Source organism: Nerophis lumbriciformis, linkage group LG28 (genome assembly GCF_033978685.3).
Source record: "Nerophis lumbriciformis linkage group LG28, RoL_Nlum_v2.1, whole genome shotgun sequence".
In the NCBI taxonomy this organism is placed as follows: domain Eukaryota; kingdom Metazoa; phylum Chordata; class Actinopteri; order Syngnathiformes; family Syngnathidae; genus Nerophis; species Nerophis lumbriciformis.
This window is the reverse complement of record NC_084575.2, coordinates 1,687,788-1,701,944: the sequence shown is the minus strand read 5'-3', so window position 1 is coordinate 1,701,944 and position 14,157 is coordinate 1,687,788. Positions and strand designations below refer to the sequence as shown.

At 39.6% G+C, this 14,157-nt stretch overlaps 2 protein-coding genes and 1 non-coding gene across 4 annotated transcripts in view; 2 read left to right on the top strand and 1 right to left on the bottom strand.

Annotated features, from left to right (window-relative positions):
* Positions 1–14,157, bottom strand: part of LOC133570515 (uncharacterized) — a 905,074-nt gene that overhangs the window by 216,548 nt on the left and 674,369 nt on the right. The gene's annotated exons all lie outside the window — the stretch shown is intronic.
* The window catches only part of LOC133570532 (uncharacterized), a 508,763-nt gene that overhangs the window by 264,950 nt on the left and 229,656 nt on the right, over positions 1–14,157 (top strand). The window lies entirely within an intron of this gene.
* LOC133571190 (5S ribosomal RNA) lies at positions 1,410–1,528 on the top strand. Its single transcript, XR_009810346.1, has one exon. It is a non-coding gene; the product is annotated as a 5S ribosomal RNA (ribosomal RNA).

The following is a 14,157-nucleotide window of genomic DNA, read 5'->3' as shown; positions in this document are numbered from 1 at the left end:
TCAGCACTTTGTAGCGCCCGAGATCGGGCGTGTTCAGTCGAAAGACGAGGTAAACCTCACTTTTTTTAAATAGAACTCTTACAGACGGGATGGGAGACAATTGTTATTTATCTTAGAGCCTGGCGCGCATGCGTACACTAATGTGCTTTTTCTGGCTGTGTGATTGTCTTCCTTTGCTACGGCGGTCAAGTTGCTTTCACGGTGGATATTTGCCTCCGGAGCTCCAGCGGAAGCTCCCCCTCACTGTGCCCACACTGCTCTCTCATGCTGCGGGGAGATTGCAGGAGAGGTGCCGCTCTCAACACTACTTTATGCTTAGGGACCGTCAATAAATTACTATTGTCTTCGAAGATGTATATCTGCTACATCAAAACACTGATTCATCTAAAAGGAGGTCAAATAAATAGTCCTACATTTTTAATATCGTTCCTGATTTTATAATTTAAATATTTTTTTAATATAAACAATAATTATTTGTTTTAAAAGTCTCCATGTCATCATGCAACTTAGTAACCAAATTCCACTTTATATTAGTCGTGCTAACCTTTTATTTTAAAATAGGATCAAAAACATTTTGATATTAAAAATAAATGTTTCTTTTCAATAGATTCCTGGTCATATGACCTAAAATCCCAAATTCACTTGATATTTGAAGTGTTTTCTTTAATGTGTTTCACACCTTTTTGTTTTAAAATGTAAGTTTAATTGGATTTTATATAAATTTGTAATATTGAAAACCATGGTTTCATTTTTAGCTCCCGCAACAACTACGACTATCCAACATAAAACCAACTTGACTCTCATTTGGAGCTAATAAAAATGTTGATAATTATCTGTATAAGACATATCATGCACATGATCTTTATTAAAACACTTTTTTTTAAATAAAACCCTATTTTAAAATAAAAGGGTGTGCGTTACACTAAAAGGTTAGCATGACTAATAAGTGGAATTAGGTTACTAAGTTGCATGACATTGAGACTATTGGGAAAATATCCTCTTTTTTTAATATTAAACATGGATATATATATGTTAAAATTATGAAATAATGGGCAAGCACAATAAGGAGGTATGACTAATTATTTACCTTCTTTTAGATGAATCAGTGTTTTGATGTAGCAGATATACATTTTTCAAGACAATAGTGATTTATTGACGGTCCCTAAGCATAAAGTAGTGTTGAGAGCTGTGATGAGGTGGCATCTAAATGCAGCTGGGATAGGCTCCAGCACCCCCTGCCACCCCAAAAGAGACAAGCGGTAGACAATGGATGGAGAGCTGCACCTCACACAGCCAGAAAAAGCACATTAGTGTACGCATGCGCGCCAGGCTCTAAGATAAATAATGATTGTCTCTCACCCCGTCTGTAAGAGTTACATTTATAAAGGTTGGATTTATATCGTCTTTCGGCTTACGGCCATACTACCCTGAACACGTCCGATCTCGTCCGATCTCGGAAGCCAAGCAGGGTCGGGCCTGGTTAGTACTTGGATGGGAGACCGCCTGGGAATACCAGGTGCTGTAAGCTTTTACACTCACGCCAGAGGGCGCTCTTTCTCACTTCTTGCAAAAAAAAAGGTTTTTATTTCACTTTCAGTTCAATTTACCCTAACATGTCTAATATTGATCCATCTTTGGGCTGTTTTTGCCATCTTACCCGGCTACAAAAACACATGTCATATTATAAATTGACCAGTCACGGACTTTTGAGCGCTGATAGTCCGTCAATATGTTCAACACCGGGGTGATATGAACCAATCAGCGTGCCTTATTCCAACATCTCACACTTTCTAAGCCAATCAGATCCGCCTCTGTCCAACTTTCTTCAACACATTTAATATTTGGCCAATGACAGAACGGCTGCTTTACTTCCGGCCTCATTAGCATATTTCAACATTTAACCAATCACGGATGATGATGACATTCCGCTACCTCCCAAGAAAGGAACTTCTTTTCAAAACAACATTTTATACTTTTTTGACACTTGAACGTACAAACAATATTTAATTTTCTGCAGCTGATAAGAAGAGGGGAGAGTATTATTCACCTGTTCACGTTTAGTAAGGTGAAGATACACAACTACAAGAAGTGAATGCAGTAACAGTTTGGCCCTACAGACGTTCTAGCAATATAACAATATAACAATGTATCATAATTAATACACAATATGAGAATGTGTGCTGTATAAATGAATGAATTAATTACTTAATTTAATTACAACACAACACGAGCAAAACCATGACAGTAATATGCAGGGATTACTTAAACTGATGTGTTGTGTTAATTTAGTAATATGAAAGTGTTGTTGTTATTGTTTTATTTCATTTATAATTAATTGAACACAACATTAAACCGAGTACAAGACCAAATATGCCAGATTTTGCTAATGTATTGTGTTGATTAACAATAGGAAATATATGACAATGATTTACTCGTCAATTACTTTATTTTATTTATAAAAGTTTAGACCCAAAATTAAAAGGCATACAAGAGCCCATGTATTTAAAAGTATTAGTTTGCATTTCTCTTGAAGGACTTGGATGAATAAAGGCAGACACAACGTCTTCAAATCATGTCAGACTCGAGGTGGACTGTTGGCCTGAAACAGTTTGTCAGCACTGGGACCTGAAAAATACTCCTGACTTAAAAATACTCATACATAAAAACAAAAAAAAAAGAGCAAACAGGTGAAAGTAACGAGAAAAAGTTGCAATGTTGACTCTTATTATACAAAGTGTTTTTTTTCCTTTAAAGCTGTCATTGCTCAAAAAATAATAATGAATCAAAACAATGTTGTTATGAATTATTGACCTATTGAAGGCTCCAATTACTGCACATTAAAAATTCTACTTTTAAATATTTGTTGGGGGAAATATTACATATTTGGTGTGTTTGCATATAAAAGGCAACATTTTCTTTGACAAAAATAGCATAAAATATAAAATATATTAACGTATAATTGACGGATATATCTGAAGTTGATATCAAAGTTAAAAAAATAAAAAATAGCGTATGTGGGAGGGGCGTGTTCTTCACATCACCTGTGGGCGGGGCATGTGCAGGAGCCAGCTGTGAAGCAGATGGCAGGTGAGTGGATATCTCAGCTGGAACGAGTTATCTAATCACCTGTCTCTTTATTAGCAGCGTTGGTGACCGCAGGGAGGGAGCTGAAAAGCCAGAGGAGGAAAGAGAAAAGACTTTTGGAGAATTGAAGAAGGAAAAAGACTTTGAAACATTGAAAAATAACACATTGTAACCTTGGCAACAAGCCTGGCCACAGTCTGTCAGTCCTGACAAGAACCCTGCGACACAGAATTGTCACAGATGTATTTTTAACACTTTTATAAGTGGGGCTCTGAAGATTTCAGTAGGATTTTGGTTATAAAAACGTTTCTTTGCTCAACATATAATAAAGAATCAAAATCAATGTTGACCTAAAGAAAGCTCCAATTAGTTCACATCAAATAGTCCACTTTGAAATATTTAATAGGGGTGGAAATGTTGCATATTTTGTGTGTTTGCCATAAAAAAACAAGTTTTCTACCACAAAAAGGGTACAAAACAAAAACAAAAACAAAAAAATTAATAGAAATGAATAATTGATGGAGAGATCTGAAGTTAATCTAGAAATTTATGGATTAAGGGTAAAAATAAAAAAATAAAAAAACATTTTTAACATTTTTATAAGTGGGGCCCTGAGGATTTTAGTGTGACTTCCTAAAAACTGTCTTTGCTCAAAATATAATAATAAATCAAAATCAATGTTGTTATGAACTATTGACCTATTTAAGGCCTCAATTACTTCACAAAATATTCCCCTTTGAAATACTTTTCGGGGGAAATTGTTATGACCTGTAACGCCAGGTCATATTCTGGTATTTGTTATTATTTCTCCTTAGTTGAGTGTTCTTTTCTGTTCCAGCGCTCCCTTTGTTGCCACGGACACTCATTTAAAGGAGCCATATGTAATTATGTGGCCAGAAATGATACTGCAATCACAGTCAAAATTCTGACTGAGGTTGCCAGATAAATGAAATGATAAATGGGTTGTACTTGTATAGCGCTTTTCCACCTTCAAGGTACTCAAAGCGCTTTGACACTATTTCCACATTCACCCATTCACACACACATTCACACACTGATGGCGGGAGCTGCCATGCAAGGCGCTAACCAGCAGCCATCAGGAGCAAGGGGTGAAGTGTCTTGCTCAAGGACACAACGGACGTGACTAGGATGGTAGAAGGTGGGGTTCAAACCCCAGTAACCAGCAACCCTCCGATTGCTGGCACGGCCACTCTACCAACTTCGCCACGCTGTCCCCACTCGCCACGCCGTCCCCACTTAAGGTAAAGATACGCAGCCGAATCCGGCTCGATGGACTGGGCTACTCCATTTTACACAGAAATATGGCTATTTTCAGGAAGAAGAACGTCATGCCTGCGTACAATATCACAACAAATGGCAACCACATTGTTATTGTCAGTACAATCAGAAGACAAAGACTAAAACAATGGTTGTACTAGTGAAAATAATTACAGCAGGGGTCTCAATTTCAATTTACCTGGGGGCCACTGGATGCAGAAACATGCACTTTTTAATTAATTCACCTTCTTTGAATGGCTTTCCCGCCCTAGCAACATACTTGCCAAACCTCCCGATTTTTCCGGGGAACTCCCGAATTTCAATGCCCCTCCCGACAATCTCCCGGGGCAACCATTCTCCCGAATTTCTCCAGATTTTCACCCGGACAACAATATTAAGGGCGTGCTGTGATGGCACTGCCTTTAGCGTCCGCTTTTTCACCATACAAACAGCGTGCCGGCCCGTTCACATGTTGAATGAGGCTTCTGCAGACACACGTAAGTGACTGCAAGACATACTTGATCAAAACCCATACAGGTCACACCTCATGAGGGTGGCCGTATAAACAACTTTATCACTGTTACAAATATGCGCCACACTGTGAACCCACACCAAACAAGAATGACAAACACATTTCGGGAGAACATCCGCACCGTAACACAACATAAACACAACAGAACAAATACCCAGAACACCTTGCAGCCCTAACTCGGGGCGGGACAGGGTTTGGTGGTAGCGGGGGTGTATATTGTAGCCCGGAAGAGTTCGGGCTGCATGGGATTCTGGGTATTTGTTCTGTTGTGTTTATGTTGTGTTACGGTGCTGATGTTCTTCCGAAATGTGTTTGTCATTCTTGTTTGGTGTGGGTTCACAGTGTGGCGCATATTTGTAACAGTGTTAAACTTGTTTATACGGCCACCCTCAGTGTGACCTGTGTAGCTGTTGATCAAGTATGTCTTGTAGTCACTTACGTGTGTCTACAGAAGCCAAATACAACATGTGACTGGGCTGGCACGCTGTTTGTACAGGCTGTAGAGGACGCTAAAGGCAGTGTCGTCACGGCACGCCCTTAATATTGTTGTCTGGGTGAAAATCGGCAGAAATTTGGGAGAATGGTTGCCCCTGGAGAATTCCGGGAGGGGCACTGAAATTCGGGAGACTCCCGGAAAAATCGGGAGGGTTTACAAGTATGACGCTTTCAAGCGCCATTCATATAAAACTCGCGGGCCGCACTAACATTAAATTTTCATATTAAGGTTCGGGCCACAAATTAACGTCTCGCAGGTCGCAATTGGCCCGCGGGCCGCGTGTTTGAGACCCCTGCCCTAGTGTGTGAATATGAGTGTGAATGTTGTCTATCTGTGTTGGCCCTGTGAAGAGGTGGCGACTTGTCCAGGGTGTACGCCGCCTTCCGCCCGAATGCAGCTGAGATAAGCTACATCACCCCCCGCGAACCCGAAAGGGACAAGCGGTAGAAATGGATGGATGTTTCTTTTCAAAATATTCCTGGTCATATGACCTAAAATCTCAAATTCACTTTATATTCGAAGTGTTTTTTTTTAATGTCATTCACACCTTTTTGTTTTAAAATGTAAGTTTAATTGGATTTTATATACATTTGTAATATTGAACATCATGGTTTCTTTTCTAGCTCCTGCTACAACTACGAATATCCAACATGTAACCAAATTAACTCTCAATTAGAGCTAAAATAAAATATATATTTTTGATAATTATCTTTATAATATTTATGACTCACAACTACGACTCTTACTGGCCTACTGCCTTCGGTAATGGCACCATTACCGATAGTTCGGAAATCGGCACAATCTTATGGGTTTTTTTTAGCCAAGGAACAAAAAAGGATTGTCCCAATTCAGCTGGTATACATCCACTGTTGTAAATGATGTTGCACAACGTTAATAACTTGTTAATAATTTTGTAGTGTATTTTCCGTAACATAGGGCACACCAGATTATGCCGATGAGCAGGTCTAGTCAGGTCTATTTTATACAAAAGGTGCACCGGATTGCAAGGCACATTAAAGGGGTCATATTGTGATTTTTTTTTTTCTAAATTTAAAACCCTTCCTTGTGGTCTACATAACTTGTAATGGTGGTTCCGTCCATCCATTTTCTACCGTTTGTTCCTTTCAGGGTCGCGGGGGGTGCTGGAGCCTATCTCAGTTCTTTGGTGAAAATGTTTCATAAATTATGTTTTACAGATCATCTTCAAGCCGTCTTCTGACCGACGCTTCAGGATGTTCTGTGGGCGGTCTTATTTACGTGGCTTGTATAGCGTCTTCTCCCCGTCATCTTTGTTGTAGCGGTGTAGCGTGCAAGGACGGGAGTGGAAGAAGTGTCAAAAGACGGAGCTAACTGTTTTAATGACATTCAGACTTTACTTCAATCAATAACGGAGCAGCATCTCCTCATCCGTGGCTCACTAGTGCAACAACAACGCCGGAAATGTTTCCCGTGAAAAACCTTCCGACTCTCTAATAACTAAAGTCCGTGGGTGAATAATGTAAACTCACGACACCGGTAGTTTTTAGGGCTTCCATGGCGAGATATAAGTTAGAACTTTACACTACTTTATATTAGAAATGGCAACAGCAGAAGATGAATGTCTCATAACAAGAAGATAGAGAAAAAGAAGAAGCTTATCGACTGCGGTGTCGATATGGTGCCGGACTACAATGGCGGAGGTGCGCAAATTGTCAGGACTTATGCAGATCTCAAATACACATCAGCAGGTACCAGAAGGTAAGAAAAGTTGATTTTGCATAATATTGTGTAACAAAACGCCATATAATGTCTCCTAATAGGTGCCATTTTGCGGTCCTTATACACACACCATAATAAAAGCCGTATGTTGAATCATAGCACCTCTGACTACGCTAGCCGTAATGCTCCGACAATCCATCAAGCGTTGCTGCTTCTTAGCTTACCAAAGTCATATTAAAACATTTTGAAAGATTGTTATGTTCAAAATTCTCAGGCACCAAATAAAATAGCTTCGAGGTCGGTAAGCACAACCAGAATTATTCTGTCGATTTTTTAAAAAAATTATGAATTTTAAGTGTGCCTTATAGTCCAGAAAATACGGTATCATGTTCATTCCGAGCTTTCAGTGATGATTCTGTTAGTATATCATCTGGACCGTTAGCTTTTCCTTTCTTTATTGTAAACATTGCAGTTATTACTTCCCCTGTTATAATATTATGTCCATCAGTTAACTCTATAAATTGCATTTTTGCTCAGTTTGTGTCATCATATAGCTCAGTTACATATTCAACCCATCTGGTTGCTATCCGTTTTGGTCTTTGATAGCTGCCTTTTTCCTAGTTTTTCTATGTGATTTTCCACCCCGACGCATCACTACCTTATCGTGATGAGATGGTTCGCGCGCCTCCATGACCTCAAGAGCTATGTCGGCTGGAGTCTAATACTCCTGGCAGGGTCTCCCATGCCGAACAGGTCGAAGGGTAGAGACCAGACCAAGAGTGATCCCACCAGTTCTCCAGGTTAGGGGTTAGACTTAGGGCCAATAACCCGCTCCCGTAAAAAAGAGTTTATTACAGAAACCCATAGCAGAGCAAATTCACTAGCGGGAAACGCTGTAGCCAGTCCTCGAAATGAGAGAGACACCATGACCCAAGGGCCGAAGCCAACAGAACCAACGGGACGCCCTAACCCTAACCCTTTCGGTCATAACCCAAAGCTCATGACCATAGGTGAGGATGGGAACGTAGATCGACCGGTAAATTGAGAGCTTTGCCTTCCGGCTCAGCTCCTTCTTCACCACAATGGATCGATACACCGTCCGCAATACTGAAGACGCCGCACCGATCCGCCTGTCCAGCTCACGATCCACTCTTCCCTCACTCGTGAACAAGACTCCCAGGTACTTGAACTCCTCCACTTGGGGCAAGATCTCCTCCCCAACTTGGAGATGGTACTCTACCATTTTCTGGGCGAGAACCATGGACTCGGACTTGGAAGTGCTGATTCTCATCCCAGTCGCTTCACACTCTGCTGTGAACCGATCCAGTGAGAGCTGAAGATCCTGGCCAGATGAAGCCATCAGGACCACATCATCTGCAAAAAGCAGAGACCTAATCCTGCAGCCACCAAACCAGATCCCCTCAACGCCTTGACTGCGCCTAGACATTCTGTCCATAAAAGTTATGAACAGAATGGGTGACAAAGGGCAGTCTTGGCGGAGTCCAACCCTCACTGGAAACGTGTCCGACTTACTGGCGGCAATGCGGACCAAGCTCTGACACTGATCGTACAGGGAGCGGACCCCCACAATCAGACAGTCCGATACCCCATACTCTCTGAGCACTCCCCACAGGACTTCCCGAGGGACACGCTCGAATGCTTTCTCCAAGTCCACAAAGCACATGTAGACTGGTTGGGCAAACTCCCATGCACCCTCAAGGACCCTGTCGAGAGTATAGAGCTGGTCCACAGTTCCACGACCAGGACCAAAACCACACTGTTCCTCTTGAATCCGAGGTTCGACTATCCGGCGTAGCCTCCTCTCCAGTACATCTGAATAGACCTTACCGGGAAGGCTGAGGTGTTGAAGTAGTAACATTTTTAATTGAGAAATGGTATTATGGAATTCCTGGAATTTCAGAAAAAACAGGAATTTTTCAAGTTCGAAAAACAACGTTGATTTTTGTCCTGATTAAGAGGAATGATTTGACGGTACAACGGTTGAAGTGGGTTGAAAAATGGGAAAGGAGTCGTCGCCAGAAAAAAGGGTCAAGAAAAAACGGAAATTCTGGGAATTCCTGGATTTTTTTAAATTGGAAATATGATAGTTTGAATTTCCAGGATCAGTGGAATACGTTGAAGGTGTAATGGTTTGAATCGGTTGAAAAATGTGTAAATGGTTGAAGTTTGAAAAATTGCCAATTTATTTTGAATGGGAAAAATGACTAAGCACTTATTTCTTCTTGTTTCAAGCTAGTTTAGAGGCTCGCTTAGCTCTTAGCTTGCCCGTCCTTTGTGTGTAGCATGTTTAGGCTTGTTCTACTGTCCTTCAGTGATAATAGTACTTGTAAGAAATGTAATGTATTTGCTGCAATGGAGGATGGTTGAAGGTGTGATGTAAGAAGATGCAGTTAGTTGTAGTGACAACTAATTCCTCTGGTCGGCCAACTGAACATCAAATATACAAATCAGCGGTTAAAAATGTGGATGTTTGGGTCTTTGTGAGTGGAAAATATTTCATTTCACAATTTTGTGATACAAGAAGACCTGGCAATAATGTCCCATACTAAATCAGAGTTTTAAGGTTTGATGGCCTAATAGTACAAAGTTTAGTTTCTACACACTCTGGTGAATATATGTATGTATGTAAGTGAAAATGCATCTGTTGTTTTATGTCAGTTTTGTTCAACTAAACTCCTATTTGTTAAACCTTTGTACAAACCCTGTTTCTATATGAGTTGGGAAATTGTGTTAGATGTAAATATAAACGGAATACAATGATTTGCAAATCCTTTTCAAGCCATATTCAGTTGAATATGCTACAAAGACAACATATTTGATGTTCAAACTCATAAACTTTATTTATTTTTTGCAAATAATCATTAACTTGGAATTTCATGGCTGCAACACGTGCCAAAGTACCGGTAATTATTATTTGCAAAAAAAAAAAAAAAGTTTATGAGTTTGAACATCAAATATGTTGTCTTTGTAGTGCATTCAACTGAATATGAGTTGAAAATGATTTGCAAATCATTGTATTCCGTTTATATTTACATCTAACACAATTTCCCAACTCATATGGAAACAGGGTTTGTACATAATGTGTGGAGATGGCGATAGGCAGCCAGAGGATGTGGGAGTTGTTATCGTAGGCTTTAAAGTCCTGAGCAACGTGGACATTGTCATCATGAGGGTCATAATGATATTTGGCCTCATTTATGCCCTTGATCTAAGCTTTGCAGACAACCTCAAGTACACATTTGAGTTTTCCCAGAAGATCCTAATGAACCTGGATGGGCACAAGCTGAACACAAAGATACAGCAGCTGGAAATCAAGTTGTTTGCATGAGAGGTGAACACTTGTTGACAAACTTCATCATCGGATCTTTATTTTTGTTTTTGCCTTCATTTTCACCCATTTAAGACAATATGACCTACAACATTTTCAACTTGAGAATTGGACTCAGAATTGACAAAGTTACAGGGAAGAAGAGTGAAGTGCTGAAGTACACAATCAACATATGAAATGCAGTCATGGGGAGTGGAGAGAGATGACTTTAGGGTTTAGACTGGATCAACTTTACCTCCCCATTTGATCTCTGAGTGTGACGACCCTCCACACTTCTCTCCTCCGTTTCATCACTCAACTCAGGATAAATGGATTGAGTTCCATTCAAGATTTTGGATTTTTTTTTTTTTTTTTGAATAGCTAGTACTGTTACGATCCGCTGCACGGATCATAGTTTGTTTATGTTTCTCGTCACATATGTTTTCAGCACATTTGATTTTGTTTGTGTTCAGTTGCCATGTCAGCTGATTACTTTCACCTGCCTCTGGTTAGTGTTCGGGACGCGCACCTGTTGCCCGGGCACTAATCAGAGGGCTATTTAGTCTTTGCTCTGGCCTCACTCTGTCTGGCTTCGTAGTTTGTTCCCATACAACTGATAACGACAACTTAGATTCCCGCTAGCTTTTCACGCTATGCCATTTTGCCTGCTAGCTCCCACGCTAGTCCTTTTGTTTTTGCCTTTTGCTATTTGCACGTCTTTTGTTTGATCCCCGTACGATTTATATGTTCAATAAATTATTTTCCTACCTGCAAGCTGTGTCCGAAGCCGTCTGCATCCTTGGGAGAACCACACCCGCATCACTATGCGACCAAGTCGTTTCAAGTACTGTCTCATGTTTTGTTTTTACTTGCTAACGTTCAAAAGCTATTTGCTAACATCCCATTAATATCAGATTCCTGGTCTGTGAATGTTAAGTTTTTCTTATTTATTTTTGTTTGCTGCCAATTTGATGCATGGGAATTTTGTATTTGCCTTGTTTTCTTTTCTTTACTGAATGCAGCTGAGATAGGCTCCCGCAACCCCAAAAGGGACAAGCGGTAGAAAATGGATGGATGGAACACTAGTACATTAAGGCTAATGGCTACATTAGCACACTTGCGCAGGACTCAAATGTGTTTTTGCAGTTTCCTGAGTGTTCATTTTACACCACTTTAAACTATTTTGGAGAACCATTTCTCGTAAAGTTTGCCTGGAGTTATTGAAGAAAAGGTAAAACTGTTTCTTGGTGTTTTATAACTAAGACTGAGTTCTCTATGCTTTGTATCAAGTCAATTTGACATCTCTGTTTGTATAAAACTAAGTTCTTGGTCTGTGTTGGTACGCAAATCTGACATCTTTATGTAAAATGGACTTCTTGATGTTTTGTTTTCACTCAAACGCAACATTTTGGTTTGAGTTTGCAAGTAACTTTGACATCTTGTGGTGTTATATTCAAGATTGTTGAATTAAGGATTATTCTACATTAAAAATACCAACCAGGTTTTGTCTGATGTGTTTTTATGGGATCTAGGGTGATTTTTAGCTTGCTTAATTTCCAATCAATTTTGAGTTGGGCACATATAAATCAATTTCACTTAGTAACTAAAATAATTTCATTTTAGCTGTATTTGTTAAAAATTAGTCTGACAAATGTAAATCAATTTCGCTTAGTTATTGCAATAATTTCAGTTTGGCTTTATTTGCTAAAAAATAGTTGGATTAACACATTTTTGTTGAATTGTGAGAATGTACTAATTTTGAGTTGGGGCAACATATATTTGTTGGATGGAAATCCTGCCCTCATTTTAATTGAGTTTATCCAAACAGTCATTTTTTTTAGCGTGTGGTGTCATTTTTCTAGCTGTTAAGAGAAGTATTTGATCTTAAATATATAAATAATCCTCCATATTGGCAGCCATAATGATTCATTTATTCAGCAGAGCATTAAAACTTGGATCTGACAAAAAGTAAACACAAATGCTGTCTTCCTCGCTGATAAAACATGATAGCAACATGCATCTGCTAGCTCATGATCGCCCCCACTTCTCACTGTGGCGAGTTGGAGTACTACAAGTGGTGCTTAAAGCTGTATTTTTAGTCTTATTATCAAGGAATAATGAGGTCACACTTATATTAAAACATTAATGCTAAGGTTTCGTCCAGTAGTGGACCGGTAACGTCTAATGATGATGATGATGAAGATGTATCTGTGCAAGTGAACAATTGGATCCACAAGGGACAACAACCCTTTCCACAGACTACACACACACATCAGAAACATAAATGTTAGAAGCCTACAACAATATATGTGAAGAAGACTTTAGGATTAAAAGTGAAGATGTGAGGTGAAATAAGTACAAATGCAGCAATAAAAACAAGCAACTCCACTCACGATGGCTCTAAAGTTCAGTGATGTGTTGCTAACTTCAGCATTTTTCTTCTTTGTTAATGTTTTGCAGTAGTTAACATCCATGATGTAACAATGCTGCTAATCTACTAGAGTCCACATTTTGTTAACCATTTTATTCATTCATACTTTTAATTGGATAATAACATCAATAAAATGCAATGGAAAAAATGTGTGAAAAAAAAACCCAAATGAAAATAATAAGATGTCCTCTCTTTAACAATGACAACATACAATAACATAGTAACTGTGGAGTTAAAAACTCAGAAGTGGCAGTAATCCATGCCCTACGTGGTCAAAATCAGTGAAAACTACAATTCCCAGAATGCCGAGGTAAAATGGTCGCCAAATTACTAATTGAAGGCAGGTTAAAAAGAAGGAGGTCAGTCAGACTCATTCACCAAACAAACTACATGGAAGGAAGAACAGCTAGCAGCCACAACCGCAAGATCCACTCAACAAGTTTCTCCAAACACACCAGTGGTCGGTGAATATGCTTCATTTGATGACGATGGAAATGTTTGATATGTTTAACTTGAACCTGCAAGCTTGTTAAATTGCTTACTGAACTATCCTCATTTGTTTGTTTAAACTGCTGCCTTCAACTTAAATTACTGCATTACATTTGTTTGAAAATAGCTGTGTAATCACATTGTTAACATCTCTGTTTTTGTGGTTTAAAGGTTTACAACCTACTGATGATTTTGAAGATCAACTGAAATTAAACCAACAATGCTTCAAGTTGGAAAATAAAAAGTTGATCGATTGGAAATCGTGAGTTGTACCTGGGTCCTTTTTGGAGTAGAAGAGTGGAACTTAACAGTTGTAAACCCGCGGAGCAGCCTGGACTGAAGATTAAGGGCTTCAAGATCCAGAAAATCTGTGGACGCTGGAATAAAGGAAATAAAAGATGGCCGAAGAGGTATTGGGGAAGCCAGTCAAGATCCTGAAGCAGGAGAGGACGTTTGCCAAGAGCAGCTTCACCAAACTTGCCAACTTATTCTCAAGAGGAGCAGACAGCATGCTGCAATCTGAACTAATGGAAGAATTCGCAAAATTTGCCCACCGATTCAGGTCAGTGCTGGATGCAAACGAGGACAACAAGGTTGGCCTGGAGGCTGACCTCAGAAAGGATGATCCAGAAGCGGAGCTTGATAAGCAGCAAGAGGATGAAATCCAAACCACTATAAAAGAAGCCGAAGTTAAGATGGAGAAGATCAAGGACATTGTTCAAACCAGCCTGTGGGGAAGATACGGAAGAACTGAGATGAAAGCTGCAATTGCTGAGTCAGAGGACACCATTCAAAAGGCTGCAAATGTTCCAGTTGAAAGC